Genomic DNA, 8,202 nt, shown 5'->3' with positions numbered 1-8,202 from the left:
GCCTACATTAAACAAAGGAAGAAAGAGGAAGCATGCAAACAGTTGTAACATTACAACCTGTAGTTTCTCTTTTACATATGGGCCTACACTGTAAACAATTGCTGTTAATTTACAGCAGGATTTCAACAGTATTAACCTGTTATTGCTAAAAGCTTTACTGTGCTTTACTGTTGATACAAAAGAAAACCTGTTAAAATACACTCATTTAACTGAACTATTATGCATTCTTAAAAAACATCACTTTACTGCTGATCAACCGTCTAAAGTATCATCAGTAACAGTTTCATGCAGGTTTTTTTTTATTCTGGGACCTGATCTGCACATGTGAGGCTTGTACATTGTACATGATTGTAAAATCAGTGAATTATCTCTGTTCTTCACTCACATGTTGTTATGGTTTGCATTCTGTGCTTGTAGCCAAATATAGACAGACATTTTTGGGAAAAGTGTCAACAAGTCTATTATAGCCTTTTTCCTAACAAGTGCCTTTAATTGTATTTAGTGTGACTATTCCTGTCTCTGTAACCTGCTAAGTCTATTCATCTAGGCAAAAAATAATGTTTATTAAAATGTATATATATACATATATACTATATGTAGCTATATATTGTATCTTTAAACAGTAAATTAACTGTAAAATACTGTGAAATTAATAAAAAAAAACAGTTCAAACTGTATTTTTCATTAACAGTACAAAGCTGTAAATTTCAGCGACAGTATAATAATGTTAATTTTACAGTAACGTAAAGGCAACCCTGCTGCCAGTTCTTTACTGTTATTTTACTGGGAAATTCTTAACAGTGTATGTAAGGAGCAGACAAAAGGTCCTTGTTTACCTTTCATTACCTTTTTTTTTATATTTAGTTTCATATTACAAAATCAATATAGTATTGATTTATTGCCCAGCCCTACCTTATTGGTTAAATAAAAAGTATCTGGAAGTGTGGTTTGGTTCATCAGTAACTTGAAATTGAACTATATTACGAAATATAAGCTACAAAGCCATAATTGATACCATTAAGTACCCCTGAAAATAAAAAAAACAAATGAAATAAGTAAGCAAGTAGCGTTATATATTACTAAACATTTCACAAAATGAGGGTCATGTAAATACGGTAAACAATCACAGTCGAACCTGTTCTAACATTATAAACCTGAGTGTAATATCAATGTTAAATGGGATGTTCCACAATCAAAACAACCAAAATAACACACTTCTTGTCTTCTTGTTTTGCTGCTTAAATCAGTTGGATGTTATTTTCCTCGGCTGTGATAACAAGCTTGTGAAATGAGGAGTAACAGCAGCAGCCAGATGCGTAAAAATAGCAGCCTAATTATTTTATCACCATTCTTTTTTTAATGTATAACACATATTCAACGCTGGTAAATTAGCAAGAAACAAGACGTGGAGTGTTATAATATGTACAAAATGGAGCTTAAACCTGCAGTAGGCAGAATTTTTGTTGGCATCATTGGGTGAAAAATCCCATAATAACCTTTCAGCATATTGTAATTCAAGTGTTCTGAGAGATAACTAGACTTCTGCACCTCCTCATGGCTCTGTTTTCAGGCTTTAGAAAATGTAGCCAGTGACGGGAGACTTTGACCAATCAGAGGTCATTTCAGAGAGAGAGCGTTCCTATTGAGCGTTCCTATTGGCTGGACTCAGGTCATGTGAGCGGTGCTTGGTATTTCCTCAGCAGATCTCAACATGGCTGCTGGGTCACAATCTCATTTTACAGCTAAACAATACACTACAAGATGTTTCTGAAAACATTTGAGGCGAGAAATAGGCATTACAGTAACAGATTATTTCATATTTTAGTTTGACGTTTGGTCGGAGCTCGCGAGTGATTGACAGCTGCAACCGTTGAATGAGCAGCCAATAGGAACTCTCTCTCCCTGAAATGACCTGTGATTGGCCAAAGTCTCCCGTCAATGGCTAAATTATTTAAAGCCTGAAAACAGAGCCATGAGGAGGTGCAGAAGTCTAGTTATCTCTCAGAACACTTGAATTACAATATGCTGAAAGGTTTTTATGGAATTTTTGCCCAATGATGCCAAAAATATTCTGCCTACTGCAGGTTTAATGATATACGTATGGTCTGCTGTATAAAGTGACTAAATGCTAAACAACCAGCCGTGTTTCACACAATATCTTTTTGGGAACGCTAAGGTCATTTTGTCATGTTAAGGTCTGAGATTGCCCAGCAGTGGTCTCACTTGTCATTCTTGTCAGCCACCTTGAGGATGTGGGATAACTGTGTTATTTCCAAAAGTATGGAGGCAGTCTGTGAGAAACTCAAGCACACACAAGAGCCGGCAGGCTAATCTCAGCCAGGCACCCCCTCATGCTTTTCAATAGAGAGTGCTTGGATTAAAGGCAACAAAAGGCCGGGCCAAACCCCAGGGAGAGGGGGGCCCTCCCTCCGCCCACTGAGACCCCCACGCTGTTTATTTACACGGAAACCCCAGCCTCGGTGAAACTCCCACCCTCAGGCATTACACACTGGCCTATTTGCAGAGGTGGCTCTAATTCTTGACAGAGCAGGGATTGTCCTCACTCCTGCTCCACTTTGAACTGAGGAGCCGCTCACTTTCCACGCAGCTAGTGAGCAAATATTTAACTTCTTCCATATAACAATTACTGCGGGGCTTATTGTCCAAAGGTAGCTATAACTGCATGTATTTGTATGTATGTATGTATGTATTTCTGTGGAAAAATAGGTCCACTACAGTTTGAATTCACTGGTTTTGCAGCTGCAGAACGAGGCAAAGATCAACGATATGGTGCACCTATTAATCATCAACCTCTATTGGATGTATTTGGAGATTACACAGTATTGGCTCATTAATGTGACTTGCAGTTAATAAACCACTTGGCCATTTCTCTCTCTCGTGCAAGCTCACTTTCCTGTTCACGAAGCAGAAAATGAGGGCCCTGTTTTACTGCAAAGGGCTGGGTCTGTAGTGCAGCAACTTACACTTCTTCAGGGTACTGGCATGCTGTTTACATGGAGATGCACACACAGACATACTGCACATTCACAAACAAACACACACACATGCTGTGTGTCGCAGCCACGTCATTCACAGGCAGGAGGCAGAAACACGCACACACACACATTCCATGCAACAAAGGGCTACAGTGTGTGGTGGAGAGATGAATTGCCTGTACTGTATTATCAGGATGAGTCATCAGGCGGTAATCAATGAAAACAGGATGAAAGTCCTTATCAAAGCAGAAAAATGCAGACAAGAAGAGCGTCTCAAAACAACAAGATGAGGTCTTTGGCAAGAATATGCAGCTGTATTTAGCCCTCGGCTGAGGAGGACATTGAGCCAGTTAAATTCAAATTCTCTGCTATCAACCGCCCCTCACTGATAAACAGAAGGACAGACATTAATTGAGTTTTCTAAATGTGTGTGGGATTTCCCTTTAAGATCGAGGAAAAACTTGAGGTGAACATAGGCTAATGGTTCTAATTCAAAAGTTAGCTTTAGTTTTCATTTCTGGAAACAAAAACAGTCACTTACTAATCCACTTTTCTCAATTTCTCAAACTCTTTCCTGGTGGATCCACCGTATTCGACTGTTATCAAGCCATTAAATAGGTGTTATCAGTCGCTATAAGCACCATAGATGTGGGTCAGTAGGGGCCTATTACGCCTACTATGTTGTAAAAGTGAATGAACTGAATGAAATGTCACGTTTTGAACACAAACAAAAACCCTTCTTTAGGTTTAGGCAATAAAACTACAACTTCTTTAGATTTAGGCAACAAAACTACAACTTCTTTAGGTTTAAGCAAGAAAACTACAACTTCTTTAGGTTTAGGCAACAAAACTACAACTTCTTTAGGTTTAAGCAACAAAAATATTTTAAGTTTAGGGAAAAACATGTTTTAGCTTAAAATAACGACATTTGAAAATGTGAAAGTGAAACTTAACACTTGTGAACACAAAGACAACTACACAATGTTGGTTTCACACGGATGCAAACTCTAGTCTCCTGGGTGAAAACCATACATCGCCCTCACTTCATGCTGTCTATACAACAGCGCCTCACTTCCTTTTTTGCTCTTAACATATTTACTACTAGAGGTTGCTGTCATGTTCTTTTATACTTTCTTTCGGCAATCTACCATGTGAATAGATGATAAAACCTACTTGTAGGTGCAGTGGGCCCCTATTGACCCACATCTATGGGGCTTATAGCGACCTATAACGAGGATCAGCTTCACAACAGTGTCTTGCCATAGCAGAAAATGGTCTGTCTCAAATGTCTAAAAAATGTGCCAAAATATTTTATAGTTGGAAGGGTTTTACTTTCCACAACATATACCATTTTCCTGTTGCAAGTCACGCTTACGATTCAAAGTTAATTGCATTCTGCCAGTAAGATCACACGCTAAAATTAGACACATTGCATAGAGTCTAGAAAATGATTACTAAAAAGCGTATGTACTCTTAGTTCATCTGCCAAGATTATTATGTGTTAATATTTCCCAAGACTCTTCTGCTTTGTGTGGCTCTCGATGATGCAAGCTTCAAGTTTTGGAGTGAAATCTTTCACATTCAAATTTATTCAAAGAAAACATCTTTTGGTTTGTGGAAAAACACCTCAGTCAGTGCTTTAACATGCGAACATACTTACTAAACATACCAAAGTGCAGAACATTGTTAACATCCAAAAAAGTTAAAATAGGCTCAGGGTGACTATAAAACTGTCTTGACTATTTATTGTCTGTGTTTGTTAATCTGTCCATGTTCAGGTATGAATAACACAATAATGCGCAAGGCGTTCAACATGCAATAAGAACGCCTTTCTTGATTTCCACGTATAAACGGTTAGTGACAGTGTAGTATAAAAAACGAGAAAGACCACTTACGGTGGGTGGGAGGAGAGGTGGATGGGTCCAAAAAACACAAGACTTTTAACCAGGAGAACGATGTTCCAGACCGGTCTTTAGTTGGGTCCTTGGTTTTGGTTTGTGACGTGTTTTCCGCAGTTGCGTTACGTTGTTTCTGTATGTATTTCACTTAGTTTAAATGCTTATTTTAAGCCCAACCATGATGTTTTTCCTAAACCTAACTAAGTAGTCTTGTTGCCTGAACCTAACTACAGACATTACCATAGTTTAGTTGCGTGGCGTACAAATGAGATGCGAAAATGCTAAAATGCGTACTCATGACACGCGGAATGTCCGTGTAATGTTGTGGTATATATACGCCTTCCCGTGAGACCGGGTTGCCATGTTACAAGCCGCCATGACGTCCTCCGTCTTTCAGTTACAGTTTATTCATATAAATTACAGTGTGTTAATTCAGCACACTGATTCCATACAGGTAAAAATATGCTGCTGATACAAATTAAAACACAGGAAGCCTCAGAAGCTATGTGTTCAATCTGTAACACGTTTGAGTGCTGAACCAGCAGGACTCAACGCAGCTGATACATGAACACCTCTTCCTCCTCACACCGCCTCATCGTTGTACACAGAGTTGTTGTCCTGCTATGTTGTTATTGTTCTGTGTCCACCACCACACAGCAGAGCTGGAGGGCTGCCAGTTATATTCTTATCCACTTAAATTCAGCAGCGTTCTTTCAGAGAGGTGATGGTAGCGCGCAGTAGCCCTTCTAAACTTCATATTTCACTCACACCCTTCTACACGGCATAATCAAGAAACAGAATTGCTGTATAGTGAGAGAGCTTGTTCAACAGACCCTCAACTCAGGAAATGCATAGCTGCATCATTTCTGTTTTGACAACAAACTGCAGATTACAGCTAGTAAGTGCACTGAATTATTCCAGTCTCCTGCTGGACACAAACGCTATGAAAAGACCCAAGATTAAACTGATCAGAGGATCAAGCGGTACCAGTTGATTGAGAAGACCTTGAGCTGCTCAGCAAAGATTGTGTTACTCTAATCCAGTTTGCTAAAATGGCTAATGTGATTAAAAAGATTCTTTAGGCCTAAATTCAGTTATGGTGCATGATTACATTCACATGGCATGGGAATGACTTCACATGACTGCCTCGAAAAGAAAATATGTTGTCAAGGTAACAGCCCATGCAGGAAAAGTGCATTTGCTACTGAGGTCAGAGTCTGTGAATTGTTAGGCTGAGTGTCTCATGAGGGCGAACATTATATTCCCTTACATCAAACAGAGAGGGAGCCGCATACGGCAGAGAAAAAAGCTTAGCGGTGAGAAGAAGCAACCTTGTAGAGGTCAATGCTGAGATGAATTTATCACCGAGTGTAATGAATGGTAAGCAGAGCTCTTTAACTACCTCCATAATGACAATATGAGCTTTAGTATCTCAGAAATATCTCCTTATATGCTGCATTTTACCACTTCTGCCTCACCGAGGAGCATTTCATATTCCCTGGCACACAGTAATATAGCTCCACTCCTCCATGCCAAATTGACTCCACAAGTGCTCCTATACCTGCTGACTGACACATGCTCGCCGAAAATGATTCCTTCAACCAGCAGCCAGCATTGCTGCTTGCTCTGGAGGGGTACTTGATTCCATTATTAAGTTGAAAAGGAGAGACAGAGCAGAGGGGATGGGGATGGGGAGGAAAAAAAAAAAGCTTGACTGGGTAGAGGAGAATAATAGAGAGCTGAGGAAGTTATCAGGGCAGCGGAGAGTGAGCCCGCCGTCTGACAGCAGATCAGAGAGCTCCTCCAGCTGGAACCCCCGCTCATGAGCCCAGCAGTCGACCAGGATGATGAGCTCTGCTGTACAGGACAGGTCAGAGCAGCAGCACCTACTGGAGTGTGTATCAGCTCTACATCTACACCACAACACATCACTTCACCATCGGTTGGGGAGGACGTATTCAAATCCTTCACTTAAACAGGAGTGAAAGGTAACTACATACAAAATAGTTTGAGTTAGTTACTTGATGCATTTTATGCTACTTTCTACTTATACTCCACTACATTTATTTGAGATCTTAAAAGTAAAAGTCCTTTGTTGGGGCCCCTTGTTATGTTTCAGATGTTTGTGAGTTGTTCGCAGTTCAACCAAATAGACAATTCCCCTCTGAACTTCTCACATGGTTTCATGCTGGCTGCATGTGAATAACGGTTTGAGGCCTAAAGAAGTAAAATAATCTAATATTATCTAACTATTCAGTACAAACACAAAAAATGAATACAATTTTGTACATTATAACTTTCTTCTTTCCTCCCCTATTCGTCACCTCATGGCCTCTCAGATTTATTGTGTGACCCTTTGAAGGGGCCTGACCCCTAGGTTGGGAACCACTGGACTAAACTACCAAACTGTATTTAAAGTAGTTAAAATCATTGCATTGATGTCATTATACATGACATAATAATATCATATATAAAAAATATAAGTCACAGGAGCCATTTTTCTGCAGAACAAGTACTTTTACTTTCATACTTTGCAGTACATTTAGCTGATAATACTTCTGTACTTGTACTTAAGTAGGATTTTGAATGCAGGATTTTTAGTTTTAATAGAGTAGTATTAGTATTTTCACATTTTTGTGTTGGTACTTTTACTTTTAAAAAAGGATGTGAATTCTTCCACCACTGTACTTATAAAAGTATCAACACTACACTGAAAAATACTCTATTACAAGTAAAAGTCCTACATTGAAAATGTTACACAAATAAAAGTATGTAAGTATTATCAACAAAACTTACTTAAAGTATCAAAAGTAAAATTACTCAATGCCTCTTTGAGTGTCATACTATTATACATGATACTATTGGATTAATATGGCTGATTACTTATTACTGTATTAACATTAAAGCAGCATTTTACTGTTGCAGTTGGTCTATTTTAAATACCGTTTGGTTGTGTAATCCGTTGTAATACATTATATCTTATAAACTGATCATTTGGTTTGTGTGTAAAATCTTACTTGGCAAAGTATCAAAGCTGACACACAAATGTAGTGGAGTAAAAAGTATAAAGTAGCAGAGTTTGTACAAAGTTATTGTGAGTAAATGTACTTAGTTACGTTCCACCACTGTTCACCGTTCAGCAGCCTTAGTAGTTTGGGATTCAGTAGTGATTGATCGTATAGGATAGGATGTGGCTATCAGTGTATTCTTGTTTCCTAAACAAGGACACAAACGGGTTAAAGAATTATGGAGCCAGAAGCCCTGAGAGAGAAAGAGAGAGCAAATCAACAAATTAATGCCTGTCCTAT

The sequence above is a fragment of the Sebastes umbrosus genome, chromosome 4 (assembly GCF_015220745.1).
Source record: "Sebastes umbrosus isolate fSebUmb1 chromosome 4, fSebUmb1.pri, whole genome shotgun sequence".
Classification (NCBI taxonomy): Eukaryota; Metazoa; Chordata; class Actinopteri; order Perciformes; family Sebastidae; genus Sebastes; species Sebastes umbrosus.
Note: the sequence above shows the minus strand (reverse complement) of the source record.